This window comes from Ctenocephalides felis, unplaced genomic scaffold (assembly GCF_003426905.1).
Source record: "Ctenocephalides felis isolate EL2017-DRISC unplaced genomic scaffold, ASM342690v1 CF-g0.4_SCAFFOLD_03572, whole genome shotgun sequence".
NCBI classification, from domain to species: domain Eukaryota; kingdom Metazoa; phylum Arthropoda; class Insecta; order Siphonaptera; family Pulicidae; genus Ctenocephalides; species Ctenocephalides felis.
This window is the reverse complement of record NW_020539726.1, coordinates 27,701,618-27,719,276: the sequence shown is the minus strand read 5'-3', so window position 1 is coordinate 27,719,276 and position 17,659 is coordinate 27,701,618. Positions and strand designations below refer to the sequence as shown.

General features: G+C 28.5%; 1 protein-coding gene across 1 annotated transcript in view; it reads right to left on the bottom strand.

Moving 5' to 3' along the window:
- Positions 1 to 17,137, bottom strand: part of LOC113388622 (adenylate cyclase type 2) — a 260,300-nt gene extending 243,163 nt beyond the window's left edge. The window contains exons 1-2 of the mRNA XM_026625986.1: positions 17,000 to 17,137; positions 15,225 to 15,296 (exon numbers count right to left, since the gene is read on the bottom strand). The gene's annotated coding sequence lies outside the window, so the exon portion shown is untranslated. The remainder of the gene's footprint in view (positions 1 to 15,224; positions 15,297 to 16,999) is intronic.
- Positions 17,138 to 17,659: the final 522 nt, after the last annotated feature.

The following is a 17,659-nucleotide window of genomic DNA, read 5'->3' as shown; positions in this document are numbered from 1 at the left end:
AATTTCGAGAACACGGATCAACCATCAATTTGAATAATTCAAAAAAAAAACATTAGAATTGTATTGATAAGCAGGTTTCAAAGGTACGGGCAAAAAGAGCCAAAAATGGTTTTTCGGTTATAAGATAATGAAGCGTCCGATTTGAATAATACAAAAATATATATCTAAAAATATCTAAAATAGATATTTCTTGTCTAAAACAGCCATTCAGCACAATTGCTTAAAAAAAAACAATTCAAAATTTTCAGAAAAATTTGATGTATAAAATTTTTTTTCCAAATATAAAAAAATATATAAAATTTTTCAATTTAGTCTAATTTTTTCAAAAACTTCAAAATTCTCAAAAATCTCATTTTTTTCAGTTTTCAAAAAAATTTACGGTTTTTCAAAGAATTTAATTTTCAGTACCGGAAGTTTCAGAAAATTGCCTGAATGCACGATGCCATGCCCCTCTAGTTTTTTTTTTCATATATTGATACAATTCGTCTATTGACTTTCAACATTTTATATCAAATCTCTAACACCCCTGGGCACTCCAAAATTAAGATCACTTAAAAGTACATTAGCCCGAAACTAGATCTGTTCTTTAACTACCGTTCATTATTTTTAATGTTTCATACATTCAAGTTGTTCTTATTTTTATTTAAACGCTTTGAAGACCAGAAACAAATCGCTTGGAAAAAAAAGTATCAAAAAAACTGCGTGGTCCTAACATATTAATTTTAATAACATGAATTATAACGAAGCGCAAAAACTTTTAAAACCAGATTAAGTGAAATGATGGATAAAAAACGGATAAAAGTACTTTCATTTTATTGTTAGATAGACCAATTGAGTATTGACTAAAGATGTGAAGAAGTATTTGATTTTGTAATAAATGTAACTAAAATTGTCGATGTTCAATTTATTTATAGACATCAATTTGGATTCAACAAATTTCAAATGTGTATGTCCTTAATTTTGACTTTTTTGAATTTCCTTACTCCCAAGGGCTCAAATGATTCCAAATTGATAAAAAACAATTCTCTGCAAGTTTTAGCTCTTAATAGTGTATTTTAAATAGAGCGCAATTCATTCAAAGTTTTGTATGGAAATAGCATGAACAAATTTTCAAAAATCTGCAGAGCGTCGAATTTTCATTAAAAAATGACACGAATTTTTACTTTTAATTCATTTGTCGCTAAGTTGTACCTAAAAAAAGTTTTATTTAATGTTCAAAATTTTTTCCATGCTATTTCTATACGAAGTTTGATTGAATTGCGCGCTATCTAAAAATTAATAATAAGAGCTAAAACTTTCAGAGAATTGTTTTTTATCAATTTGGAACCATTTGAGCCCTTGGGCGCAAAGACATTCGAAAGTGTCCAAATTAAGGACCACCCTAATGTCTATAAATATAAAGTGAGTTATAAGAAAACTAGTTTTCATACGTTTGTACAAATAGAGTAACCATAGACCTTACACTACATGGACTGCTAGTCCTCATATGTTTTCCATTTTATACAGTGTCAAAAGATTGCAGGGGAGTGTGACGTCACTGAGTGAACGAGCATTGCTGACAATCGTGGAGCACCCCCATATTATGTATCATACCAAATAATAGTTAATGTAATTCAAATATTATCTGTGATAGTTTTATTTCAATAATATAATGGCAGTTGTGTGGACTGATAATTTTGTAAGAATTTTGATAATAATATTGCCCCTGTGAAATAAATGTACGTAAAATCGAATCCACCTATTAAAACAGATTTATATATTATATATTATAATTATGAACTATTTTATTAATTAAAAAATCATCTTCTTTTCTTTAACATATTGGTTGCTCAAATCTTATCAAGATTATGTTTCTTGATAGATGTCCTGAAGAACGTACCTAGTTCCAAAACGTCGACAGTAAATTAAGAAATAAAGAAATAGTTTATTAAAAAACTTTTGTTGTTTTTTATTACTTTTTAGATTCTTGTTCGAAACTCTACAAAATATTCACAAATCCAAGGCTCTACCATTTAATATATTATAATGTATATGTATATGACACTTAATCAATCGGGAGTGTTCCACGATTGTCGGCAACGCTCGTCCACACAGTGACGTCACAGTCTCCTTCTATCCTTTGACACGTATTTTGCGCTCGACTAGTAGTCCATGTAGTAAAAGGTCTATGAGAGGATGACATTTATAACAATTACATCTATTGAAAACTTTTATTACCATTTGAAAATTTTGATGACCAACTTTGCAATATGTCTGCACTCTCTCTTAGAAATCGCAACATCGTCGTCCTTAAAAATGTCGGTGCGTGCGATTTAATAATTTCGTAACGTCATATAAAATACATTTTATGTATCAACAAGTCGTTTACATTGCATTTAAACATAATCGCAAAACATTTTCATTAAATCAACGACATTATAAATAAACAAGAGTTTTTAACTGTTAATTAGGATGCGCTGATTTATGAGAAGCACTCACGCTACAATATATTATTCGTTGTTTAATTGTAACATATGTACGCAGAGCGGCATAACTGGACTTGATTTAAAACCGAGGCGAAATTTATTCAATCAGAGAGCTGGTAGTATCTTCATTAATGATTTAATTTTTTTTTTTTGAACAGCAATCAGAAACTAATACTCCTATAAACTGTTAAGCTGGTTTGACTAGTCTGTTTGAGAGCTGGCAACCCAAACAATTGTCACATCTCAGTAGGATATTATTATTACAATTTCTGTAATAGAGCGAGTTTTATTGGTGCAGCAATGCCGGGTGATGGCTATTTTCACTTGGAAACATATTGCTATCTATATTTAACTGGAAAAATTGTTGTCACTACTGCTTGACAAAAGGCTGCTCGAAGTGGAATCGAACCCGGGACTTGTGATTAAAGTACAGTTGTTCTAATTGCTTCCCTACGAGCAAGCCCAATGATTTCTTAAATTAATTTTTGATAGAACATCTCTAGTATGCATTTACAAACCATACATCCAATTGTCGTGAAAATGTTGGAAACTTTTAGGTATATCCCCAGACAGGTTTTCGCATATTTTGATTGGAACTAAGTCGTTGGGGGGTTAGCTATCGCAAAGATTAATTTTTTATTTTCTGAGTCAATTTTTATCCTATCTATTTCAACAGCAACAAGATTTTTTTCATATTTTATTGTCACACACATTATTTTGGTGAATTTTACTATGTCGATAGTTTGAGGATCACTCCAGTGAGCTTTACTATTATCTGTTGAAAGCTTCTTTTTCAATCATCTTGAAATTGCTGTCTCAAGAAACTGAGTGACTTGAATTTGAATGAAGTTCCAGAAATAAAACACATATAACTCTAAATTTTCACCTTCTTACCACAAACCCCTATTTCTTAAAAAATATTATGGTAATTACATCATTTTTCATCTCGATTTCTGTCAGTAAACGTTTTTGACTAAAATTCGATTGAGCTTTTTTGAGCTTACGCAAAAGCTCATTTTTTCATAAAAAATAATAACTTTATGAAATTCATTTCAAGTGTTGTCCAACTCTAAAACTTATTCTTTAATATACTGAATCGATTTTCAGATTTTTTTTTAAAACCCTTAATTTTCACCTTCCTACCACACTTCCCAATTTTATTCATCATTTTTAACATGATCGATAACTAGTCAATTATTGTCTTTTTGTAGACGTTTTTCACAGAATTTTTATTCAGGTTGAACACCCAACAAATGCTCTGAGCTAAGACTGTGATTACATATATATACATTAGGGTGGTCCTTAGAATGGATATTCTCGAATTTTTTTGCTTCCAATGGCTCAAACGCTTACAAATTAAAAAAATAAAATTTTCTGAAAGTTTTAGCTCCAAATAAAGCAAAGTTTCTCATGGAAATAGCATGGGTAAAATTGCATTTATTTTTTAGAAATTTATGACTCAGCGACATATCACACATATTCAAAATTTTGGAAATCACATTGTATTTGCTTATTTTGATCATAAATAGAAAAACCTACAATACATTTTTTATATATTTTATAAAATAAGTTTTTACTTAGGAAGAATAACCAAGAAACTTTGGTTAGAGTGCGGGTTATCTTAAAGGTAATATTTGGAGCTAAAATTTTCAGAGAATTTTATTTTATTATTTTATAAGCATTTGAGCCCCTGGGAGCTCGTAAATATTCATACTAAGGACCACCCTAATGTATATATGCAATTATAGACTTCATTCATAGCATTTGGTGGGTGTCCAATCTGAATAAAAATTCAGTGAATAACGTTCACAAAAAACAATAATTGACCAGTTATCGATCAGGTTGAAATTGATGAAACCTCCTAAAACATTCAGAAAATTTGTTTTATGAATTTGGAAGTATTTGAGCCGCTGGGAGCATAAAAATTCAAAAATATCCATTAGGAGGACCATCCCATATATAATAATGTAGTCAGTTTAAAACTGCTTTCGTCTATTTTTGACTACTCAAACTTACGATTTCGTGCAAAAAATCTATTATACGATATCTAAGCATATAGACAAAAAATATTCATATTTTTTTCAAGATCCCATTATGCAAATTGTTCCCCAGCTCCTTACTTCATCGACATCAAATACCGAATACCATTTTGTGGGTTGGTTAGTACTTGTTCTCATTACCATTGTCAACATTTTTGGTTTATTTAAAAATTTCACCAAACCCACTCAAGTCGACTCCTCGAGAGCATTCCGAGCTCCATCAGAAGACCAGAAGCCATTGTAAACACAACACTTGTAAATCTGTCGAATCTTATTTTAGTAAAATATTATTCTTAATCTAGAATAAACATGGACTTTATTATTCTGATCTAGAATATGTTTCGCAGTTGTCTCAGCTTCATACACCTGTTTGGATTATGAAAACATATTAAGTAGAATTAACTGTTGGGAATGAATATTAAATTGTAACTGTAAGTTTATTGTGGCAACAGTTATTGAGATTTTGTCATTAAATGACTTATGATTGTCAAATATCAAGTAACATAAAAATACAAAAGTTCAAGTAGAGGCATTTTATACGTCCAAGATATTTTTTATGTATGGCAAATTCTTAGCACAAATTTTAAGGTCACTACAGTACCTTTCTAACGTTTTTTTTTCAACTAAAAACTGAATCTTATTTAAAAATTGTCCTAGTAAGCCGTGATTAAACATTAGATACACTAATCAAACTTAAAAATCATGTCAAATTTTGATAGCTCTAACAATTACAATTTGGATCCAAATAATCTATTTGACATGGATGTAAATTATATGGTATGGGAAGAATGCCAGCTCAAGATGATGATGATAATGTTTTGGGTACGCACATCAAATACGCGATCATTTTTTATGAAGAATGCCGAAATTTTTATACAAAAGTGAGACTGGAAAAAATTTCACACGAATGATTGGACCACAGATTCTGGAACTATGAGGTAATAAAAATCTATGGAAGAATCTACGCATTTTGAGTTTATAGTTTAAATTGTAACATCTTACTAATAAAATGAATTAAAAGCTTCAAATTATCTACGATATAAATTGTATTCAATCAATTTTGTAAGTATTAACTAAAAAAAACTGCATAGATAATTGCAATCCATGTTTATTGTTTTCTGTACACAGTACACAATATACACTGATATAATGATTCTAGGAACTTAGAATTTTAATAAATTATATATTTCATAAACCAAGAATTTAAAAGCTTCATTATATAAGTAAATTTTGTTCATCCCATTACATTCTCTATAGTTTAGGACTGTATTTAAAATTTAGGGCAGTATCTAAAATGTAGGACCGCATCTAAAATGTAGGACCGCGTCTAAAATGTAGGACCGCACCTAAAATTTAAGACTGCATCTAAAATTTAGGACTGTATTTAAAATTTAGGGCAGTATACAAAATTTAGGACTGCATCTAAAATTTAGGGCTGTATCTAAATTTAGGGATGCATCTAAAATTGAAGACTGCATCTAAATTTCAAGACTGCATCTGAAATTCAAGACTGCATCTGAACTTCAATACTGCATCTGAACTTCAATACTGCATCTGAACTTCAATACTGCATCTGAACTTCAATACTGCATCTGAACTTCAATACTGCATCTGAACTTCAATACTGCATCTGAACTTCAATACTGCATCTGAAATTCAGGACTGCATCTGAAATTCAGGACTGTATCTAAAATTCAGGATTGTATTTAAAATTCAGGGCAGTATCTAAAATTCATAACTGAACTGATAATTCAGGACTGTATCTAAAATTCAGGACTGCATCTAAAATTTAGAACTGCATCTAAAATTTAGAACTGCACTTAAAATTCAGAACTGTACTTAAAATTCAGGACTGTACTTAAAATTCAGGACTGTACTTAAAATTCAGGACTGTACTTAAAACTCAAAACTGTATCTAAAACTCAAAACTGCATCTAAAACTCAAAACTGCATCTAAAACTCAAAACTGCATCTAAAACTCAAAACTGCATCTAAAACTCAAAACTGCATCTAAAACTCAAAACTGCATCTAAAACTCAAAACTGCATCTAAAACTCAAAACTGCATCTAAAACTCAAAACTGCATCTAAAACTCAAAACTGCATCTAAAACTCAAAACTGCATCTAAAACTCAAAACTGCATCTAAAACTCAAAACTGCATCTAAAACTCAAAACTGCATCTAAAACTCAAAACTGCATCTAAAACTCTAAACTGCAACTAAAACTCGAAACTACATTTAAAATTTTGTAATGTTTCTAAAACTTTGAACTGTCTCCAAAATTTAGAATTGTCTCCAGAATTTAGAACTATGTTTGAAATTTAGAACTAGCTCTAAAGATTAGAATTAACCTCTAAAATTTAGAGTCGAAAACACAATTTGTCAAAGTTATTGTTAAAGTTTCATGTAGTTAATATTATTGTTATTAACCTTATTTTAAAAAATTAGAAATGACAAACGATTTTCAAGTAATATCTTTATTCATTCAACTACTTACTTGTCTTATTTTCTGTAGAAGACACACCAGAAAATAATGTAACAAAAGTATCGTTTTAGCAAATTTATTGTAAATCAAATCATAATATTTTAAATTGATTTTAGAGATAATAATTATTCAAATTTATAATACTATATCCTTCAAATCGATGCTGCAAAATTTATGTTTAAATGCATCGGTTAGAAATACAAAAATATCCTTTATATTTTCCGTGTTCTAGAAAGTGTATTTTATTAGCTATTAAGTTTAAATTTATTGCTAATAAATTATGGTAAAACTTTATGTTGTACTGTGGAAATATTAATATTACATGCGTGTCAATCAACAATAAACTTACAAAATATCATATACTTAACAACATATATGATTAATTAGAGTAGTAATAATTTGAAAGTAATAATTAGTTCGGAGCAAAAGTTGGAATGGTATATTCAGGTAAACTATTTCTTTAATTACAAATGAGTTATTGCATTATTGGGATGAACAGTTTTGTTCAAGTGTTCAAGTTTTAATGAAAAAGTATAAGAAGTTTGGAACACAAGTTTTATAATTTCAAAACCATTTCAATTCATTTATTAATATATAAATTCCTTCATACAATTTTATATTTATTGTGAAAAAAAATTACTGAAAATTATATAAAAGTACAGTTTACATATTTGGATTAGTAGAAAACCCCCATTTTTACATGTGTATTGGACTGGACAGTATATATTGGATTTGAATCTTTAATAGTGTTGGAGTATCTAGGTTGCAGCAATGCCCACCAAATGCGATTTTCATTTGAGATTTTTAACTTCTAGCGAAAATTCGATATTAAACTGCCTGATATCAAGCTGGCCGAAATGGGGATTCGATAATCTCTGAATACAAACTTTTAAGCATCGAATTGTGCCTCCAGAGTATTTTTTAAAAATGCTTGAGAACCTCCTTGCTACTCTATTCCATTATTCAGCTTAACCTGATAAACTTTAAGAATCGATGTTTCGATTCTGGAGTTTTTCAATCGCAAAGCGTCATTTGTCAAAAGTCTTAACAAAAGATGAGCATACAACAACACAACAACACAACAACAATGCGAAGAGCAAATCGTGTTTGCACCAGCGGCGGATTCAAACAATGGGAAGGTTAGGAGATTTTTTCTACTGACTGCAACAGTCAAATCGATATGATACACAGATAAAGTAACTTATAGACTTTGTGAGTTGTTTTGTGAAATTAGAGAAAATGCTATCATCTTGTTGTTTGATAGTCATTTTTGCCAGGTTCAAATGCATTTTTTATGTCCAACTGCAGATAACACCTTAACTTCATAATCCATATCATGCTCCTAAAAGAAGATAAAACAATTAACGTATGTACAAAGTGCTTGTTTTGAAACTGCAGCTTTTGTACCATGAAATCAGGAGGTTTAGAAAAACAATATTTTAGAAATATTTTAAAACTCTACTCTAACAATGGGTTAGGAGATTTTTTCTACTGACTGCAACAGTCAAATCGATATGATACACAGATAAAGTAACTTATAGACTTTGTAAGTTGTTTTGTGAAATTAGGGAAAATGCTATCATCTTGTTGTTTGAAAGTCATTTTTGCCAGGTTTAAAAATTTTTCATATCCAACTTCACACCTAAGCCTCATAATCATAATATGGTTCTAAAATAAGATGCAATTCAAGATTCAAAATCAGAAGATATCAAAAAGAGCAATATTTTAGAAATATTTTAGAACTTAAGGACTAAGTTCTGTGAAATTAAAAAAAATCTATTATGCTCCAAGTCATTTTTTCCAAATTACTAATTAATTCCTTAATTATATACTAATTTGTTTTATAAAATTGAAGAAAATGCTCTTTTGATGATCGAAGATAATTTTTTTTCTGATTTAAAAGTATTTTTATATGCAATTCCACACCTAAACCTCATAAATATGATATGTGAAAAAACCTCATAATTATATGTGAAAAAGTGCATTTTCAAAATGTGTCAGTAGGTCAGTGTGAGCAATATTTTTGAAAAATTGTACTCGTTTTCCATAGAAAAAATCAAAGCTTTTTATTTTTTTTAATAAACCAATTTGTCGATCAGACACCTAGTTTGGCCTTTAAACCAGAAGATATCCGAATCAATACTAATCTGGGACAGCCTGATATCAAGCAGCAGTTATATCTATTTCAACTTAAAAATATAGATTGGAATATGTTTCAAAGTGAATTTAACCTTTCTCCAGTTTTGCTGCATCAAATTAAAGATCATCAATATTAGAGAAATTCTATTAATAAAATATATTAAATAATTAAATTGAGTTGCCTTCAGAAAGGCGACGTAGTTAAAGAGGAAATTCATACCAACAGCTAATAGAACTGTTAAATAAAGTCAAAAATAATAAATATATCTATGATAATAATCTATTAGTATGAAAAAGATTTTTTAGAACACGCCAGTTTCATGTCATTTAGAACAATAAATTCAGATGTCCAGAACCACGTTTTCAAAAACCGGTGATATATTCTTAATTCGGGTTTATAAATGTAAATTGATAATTTTGTACTTTAAGGAGCCGATTCTGCCGCATAACAGTCCATTGTTATGGCAAGGTTATGTTATGTAGAACTTTCCATACAAAATCGTTCTAAATATTGTCAAAACCCATGTGGTTGCTGTGTAGTCAGGCGTTTTTTCCATCTTGTCAGATAGAAAACCTAACCTAGAAACCGCACAAATGTCAAAAAACGATCTTAGATAACAGGGTCTTTCTGACAAAGCTTAATAACATACAAGTTGCAAAAACATGACATTTTGACAGTATTCAGCGTAATTCAGTAGCATAATATATGGAAGTTGGAGCGTAACATGGTCTTGCTATAACATAGGTCTGTTGTGCGGCAGAATCGGTCCCTTAAAATTTCTGATAGAACACTTCGCGTTAAACATGTTCATCAAACAACTCCCAGGATGATCATCCATAGTTATTATATTAAAATTTGCATAGACTATTTCAATTAAACAAAGTTAACCGGGTCATTTTCGCATTGGAAAAGACTACGAAACGACTAATAAGATAGTTAAATAAAACCATAGAAATCTTTAATGATTTTGATTGCCCAAAAAGAATATTTTGACCATTCTCATGTTTCAAAAACACAAATAAACAGAGCATTTAATTCACATTACTCAGGTACACAAAAATCTCATTGTTGGCTCATCGGGTGAGAAAACCTTTGTGTTTGCCAAAACACTTACGATTTGTTAAACATTTAAATGTCGCATTCTACTTATCACCCATTGTGATATTGTATTGTATGTTGAAATAAATAAATACCGAAAAAAAACTGTAACCGATCTTGAAAAATTGAACTCATTGTCGAAACATTAAAATAGGGCAGAAGTGACTTTTATAACTAAGGGAAAAGGACTGAGACATCATCATTAATCATAGTCATGGTTTAGGTATGCAATGAACGTTTTTTATTTTTTTGCAGATGCGCATATTTTTATTTTGCAATCATTTAAAAATCGTTATATTGTATTTATAATGCTTAGGCAACCTTGTTTTCTAGGAATGGATATAGAACAATCGAAAAAAATATACCGAAAAAAGTTTATATTTTATACTTTTTATTAAAAATACTAGTGGAGAAAATTTGTAAAGGAATCAGATTTTGTCCTGAAGAAACTTTGTATCTGCAAATTATATCAAATTAACAGCAAATAATATAATCAAATAATCAACAGTAACAAGTATCATCATTAGATTAATCATAACTTTCAACCTGAAAAAAAATCTTTCTGTAGTATATTTTTGACATTATTGAAATGATTGTTGAAATTTTTAATTTTTACAGTTTTCATTTTACACAACAATTTAAACAATTTTTACAAACAAATTTTATCGACAAGTTTACAAATATATTTTATCGAGATAATTTGATCGACTATACAAATATCATGTTTTTTGAAATTTATCTGGAAAAGAGTAAATTAAGTACATAAATATGTTTAAATTATAAATTATTTAAATTATTGTAAGTTTAAATAAATAAACCACATTTGTATATAGTTTTTAAAAAAAAGTAGTAGTATTGTGCATAATAATTCTTCTAATTTTCTAATACAATAAATTGTGATAAATGAGGCCAAAGGTTAATCTAGAAAGATGAATTTACATGTTACTACAGCAAAAACTTTTATATAAATTTAATATTTTAGCATGTAGCAAAGAACAAAGAAAGATAGTCATTTTAAAAAAAATCTGATAAAATTTAAGAAATAATTCAGGAAAGTGCTGTTTTTTAAATAAATGCTTTAATAATTTACAAAAAAATGATACTAAAACTTATTTTCTTATTAATTTATTATCTTGGCATCTGGATATACTAAATCTTGAACTGAAATAAAATAAAAAAAAAACTTGAACATAAATCATATAAATAAAATAAATCTTATAGTGAATTGACAAACCTCAACAATTATTTGTAGTTAAAAATGCTTCATTTTTTTAATAAATGTCAACTACAGCAAACTATATGAATAAAAACTAAAAAAAATAATTTTAATAATTTTAATATAAAAAAATTGAAAAAAACCTTATAATTATTTAAATAATTATGGTAACTTTATTTCATATTGATCAGAAAAGTTAAGTCCTGCAATAGAATTCACAAAATTAATTATTTGTAGTTAATTAAAAAAAATGAATAAGAGAAAAAAATTTAATTATTACATTATAACATACACTATAACATAAACTTAACTTAAATAAGTTTGAAAATTTAAATAAATAAAATAAATTTGCCATCTTGAATTGACCATCAAAGAAAAGTCCTGCAGTTAGACATCAAACCTCATTATTTAGTTGGAGTTATTTAAAAAAAAATGCTTAAAAAATAAAAAAAAACAGTTTATTTTATAAAACACTACTACAACATAAATTAGAGCTTTAATGAACTTGTATAGTCAAATAAATAAACTAATCTCCTATGTTATAATATATCAATCATGAAAGACTTTTGCTCGCTAATAAATTTCAGTTATCAAGAAGATTTCTTATGTTTTTCAGTTTTGATTTAGCAAATTATATAAAAATTATTCTAAATTAATAAATGAATACATATTAATTTATACAGTAGCAACATCTTGTGAACAAACTATCATATCGTGATTTGTTGACCAATTTTTTTTTTTTTTTTTGAAAATGGGATCTTTGTTGTGGTCTACTTTCAGAATGGATTGGAGTCAAAAATGATAAAACCTACATTATTTTATGACACCAAGAAACTTTATATTAATCTGATATTCTCGTATAAAATAAACTAGAAATATTTGATGCAAACAGTTTTAGCTAAAAAAAAATTTTGTATTAAAAATAATTCACAATTCCCATTACCCCGCTAATTAACTCCAAAAGCGGTACTCGCAAAATTCTCCTGAATCCCAGCAGATGAGTATCTTGATCAAAAACGTGTTTTTGAGTTAAATCGAATCAGATATATTTATAATATATTTCGTTTTATGTCATTTTGGTAAACACTCCCCGCAGAGTCGTTCGCTTTTATTATAATTAACTGCAACCATATTCTTTGCAGTTAATTGGTATTCGCAAATTCGAACGAGCATATGGGTTGTAAATTGTTATAAATATTAGTATACCAACTTGTTAAGGTGTCAGGAAAAGGATCAAAGATTGTAAATTTGAATTTTTCAGTCGTACAGGCCATTGACATATTCCGATTTTGATTTTTTTGTTTTTTGTTGGATATGGATTTTCTCACGAAACTACTCTTGTAATTTTGGATATTCAACTGTGGATGTGTTTCTTCTTGTATTTAGTTCAAGGAATGAGGTTTTCATGAACTAAAAAAAATTAAATTAAATTCGCAAATTATAATACTATAATTATAAATATCATTGCAACTTGACTTTGTAAATTAATAATTAAAAATTTAGAATTTAATCCATCCATATTAGATCATCATCTTTTTAACATGCAATGTATGATGCATTTTCCAGTCGATTGAAAGATTGAAATTATGTAGCAAATTTTGATTACAATATGGTTGCTCTTGTTTTATTCAACATTTGAAAACATTTAATTTGAAGTTTATATAAAAAGTTTTCGTAATTTATCATGTGTATATTACTAACAATTAAGTATGAATTTAAATTTATTGCTAATAAGTAAATTGTTTCAACTAAAGACAATTAAATAGAGATTTGTTATCATACTAAAATGATAATTAAACTTTAACGTTATAATAAATAAAAATAGAAAATTTCTTAAAATTTTGAACATTTTATAATTTAATCCATATTGAATATTCGACTTTCCAAATTTCAAGATTTTTCGCATTTTCTTCTGAAATGCGAAAATTGATTGTTGTGTATTATTAAGTTTTGTTCAAGATTTCAGAAAATCTTATTTATAATAAACGTATGAAGTATATAAATAGGGGGTTTATAAGAAATTTTTTGTTCTAGAATACTCGTATATAAAATTTGTGAGAGGCAAATATACGAATTTTAACAAAATTCTTATGAATTTAATATCAATTCAAGAATAACCTAATATTTCCTAAAAACCTTTGTTACTAAATAGAAGTTCTACAGTAATCAATTTAGAACAAGTTTTATGTCTCATATATCTCATATGTCTATATTGATTATTTGGAAAATATAAAATAATTTGAAAAAACTAGTGGTGCAGGGCATCGTGCCTTAAGGTAAATTACTAGAACTTTCCAAGAATTAAATATTTTGAAAAAGTCTTGGATTTTTTTTTAAATCTTTGAAAAACCATCGACGAAAATTAGTATCCGCACACACAAACACGCGCGCGTGCATCAATATTTTCCAAATTATGCCAAAATGTTCAGAAATGTTATAACGTAAAGATATATAAAAATTTTCATTTTTTTGCGATTACTATAACTTACCCTATGGAAAGTTAATAAATACACTTTAGCGCAAAAATTTTACATTGTAGTTGAAATATTTGATATAAATGTGATTTATAATTTATTCTACAGGTATGAGTAGGCAAGTGTTTAGATAAACAAACATGCCATGACTAGAATAAATCTAATAGCAAATCTTCATGTATGCAATTATGTCACTAATGCTTGGTATTTGTTAACACTGAAAATGAAAAAAAGTTCTTTAAAAAAACAATTTGGTAATTTCGGTGCAGCGACCGCGTTGAGTACAACAAATCAAAAACCCGCCGTCATAAATTCAATTTGAAATGAAAAGAAAAAAGCGCAAAATTAGAGCAGAGGCACCAAGCTTCAAAAAATAATTGCTCGGAGCGGTGATTTTAGTTAATTCATGTTGTTACATGGTACCAACATGTTGATGAATCTCGCGTATGGTTTTGTTTTTATTTAGCGATTTATACGAACGCGCGTTCTTGAGTTTTTTCTTATTTTTGGGCCTCTGATATGTTTTTATCGCGGGCTCATAAAGATGCCAAAACACTTTAATTTTCACGCCCATATAAGGACGTATTTGCTCAGACATCTTGGCGATCGATTTCGTGCAGGAAGTTTTTTCATTGATTTATTGACAGAACTAAGCGAATTATTGCTACCCGCTGCGACATGCTATCAGCGCCCAACGGAACCGAATTTTTGAATTATTATTTTTTTATATTCTCTGCCGGTCGATTAAGGCCGTAAATTGGGAAACAGAATTATGAGCCTTTATTTCGAACAATTTGTAATAAAAAGAATCATCAAAGGAAAAGTCCTGCAAGACAAAAATCGCGGAACAATTGACATTCTCAAAAAGTTTTTGTTTTTATCTAAGAAAAATCTCAAATAATTTTATAGCAATGCAAAGTCCTATCAACACAATTGAATCTTGTATAAAATTTACGTAAATTAAATAACTTGCACCTTATATGGATTATATGTGTCACGCCAATGGCGTTTTTGTGGTTCACAAGGAGAACATCAGGTTTACTCTACTGTGATTTTCATAAAAATTTTCCTAATAGTTAATTTGATTATTAAAATTAAGCCTTTAAAATATTAAAGGCCTGTGAAGGGCTATTTAATCATAAAAATTGATTCAAGTTTAGAAAAATAGGCTGCGCGCCCTTTACGTCTTTGATTTTCAGTTATTTGTTTATAGTTTATAAATTATAAAAATCCCAAAATAATTTTCATACTTCTATTGAGTAAATTATAATTAATTTAGTATACATAATTTAACTAAAATTTCATACCTTGTTATATTGAACATTTTCTTTTGGAGCATTAGATCTTAGCTGAGGTCCGTCTTCTTGCACTGCACAAATCTGAAATATAAAAAAAAGATTCAGTTTAATAAAATTTAATATCGGTATGTATTATTATTAAAGTTAGATGACAATAACAATTACTGTTATAGATACTATTTCATCGTACATCGAGGGACTACTGTGTTATGTAACTAAAGATAAGATTCACAAAACAATTGTACAAAAATAAATGCAATCCAAAAATTACCTAGGTTTATAAATTATGGTTTAATTATACAAATATAAATCAAAACAATAATTAACCAGGTTCACGGTTATATAAATTAAATCAATAATAAACTAGGTTCATAGATTACAGATAATTATACAAAAATAAATGAAATAAACAATCAACTAGAATTACGGATTACTATTTATTCGTACAAAGATACATAGAATAAATAATTAAGTTTACGAAGCCCATTAATTTGACGGAATTTAAATTTTGAAAGTGAAACGCTAAATAACCCATAGCACTAATCTTTACTAATTTTAGTAATGCTAAAAACATAAATTTGCAATGTAATTAATAGATTTTGTATATACGATTATAATTTAGATAAACTTTCTAAATTTAACCCTCCGTCGGGCGCAGCCGATCTGACAGATACAGGGCCAACATTTTAGCATGTTTCTCCATAATTTGATGTCATCGAGATCTCCATATCTCAGTAGCCTCGTTATTTTATGTCTACTATTTATTCGTCTATATAAGATTGTCTTTGAACTTCGCATATTTTGCTAGTAGCAATTTTGTTAAAAAAAACGCACTAAGCCAAAGTCTTTTTGACGTACAAAATGACAAAAAACACTAAGTTTTTACTGTCCTAATTGTTTATATAGTCTTTGTATAAACATTCCAACAGAATCGGACAATTGTTTTTATATAATTTATTAAATTATTCATTTCAGAAAAAGTAAGGTTTGCGCGTCTAGCATTTTGAGCGCATGTACGGATTTTTATATTTTGCTATATTATAAAAATAATATTGATCTAATATATATTTTGTTTTTGTTTACACATAATATACATATTCAGCATTGTAAAAGCGCAAATTAAATAAAAATATATAAAACTATAAGCCTTCTGTCAATATATTTATAATCTGTATCTGTCCGATACACTGCGCCCGATTCTGTACATACTTGGACTGCGCCCGACGGAGGGTTAAAAATGCATATGGGGTATTTCAATTTCTCTTTACGAAAACCCGTTAAATTCACGGGGTAACTAATTTGGCAAACCATAATTATATATTTGCTTCATTTATAATATTATGCCTTTAACTAATAAATATAATAGTAGCAAAAAATCTAAAATTTATTATATTATGTTGTTTTGTATTCGATCAAATAGGTAACAAAAAAAATCATTTTGTCACTCAAAACTCGAAGATTCTGATCAGTAAACGTGAACAACAAAATTTCCAAATAAATTGCCAAAACGTGTTATAAAAATATATAATGTAAATAGATATTAAATATATATGCATTATTATACTGTTCAACTCAACCTAGGCAATAAACCAATAGATTTTTCTAAAGAAAAACCGCATTGGCAAAATTTTGCAGGTCCCCGTATGGACAGACGTAACCCAAAACTCCCGTAAACCGAGTGTTACAAAAACAATTTCAATAAAATTAAATATTCACTATCTGAATGTTATATAATCACCCAGCAACACAATTAATTAAACACGACGACAAAATGCAATACTCACTTATCTATTCATGAAGAATCCAAATACAAGCGTTAATTTCACTAACAAGATCGAATTTTTACATATATTTTATTAAAACTGACCCGATTCCTTGGACATACCGACACCGTGCGACCCGGTGCTTCGGCGCCGGGTCGACACGCCATCTTATGCCTGCTAGAAGCAGGGACAGAATGAACTAGATATTACGAAAATCGTCTTAACCTCGACTTTCATAGATCGATGACGCCACATTGCAAAGAAAAGAACTTCGGTTGGTAAACAAACCATTTGAAGTTGTCAGTTGATATAGTAGGTAAGGTACAACAATTGCCCTCTGATGGTGCATTTGATTTTAGTTCATATACATAATATTTTTTGATAATACTTTGGTAACTGACAGGACGGTATCTTGTAAACCACTAGCAAGGGCGCGCAAATGATCGGTCAGCGTTTTCATAAGTGAATATTATGTAAATATCATAATATTATTAAGAACTAGCTGTACCTGCGAATACGTTCACATGAAGAGTTAAATAAAAGTGGAAAGTTCTTGCATTTTTATGTTAACGGATAATTATTTCTAGTTTTTTGCAGTATTTATACTATAATTTATTTCATAGGCTTTTTTGGTATTTCTCATGCTTTTAAAAATAATTGACATTTGAAAATAAACTGGTG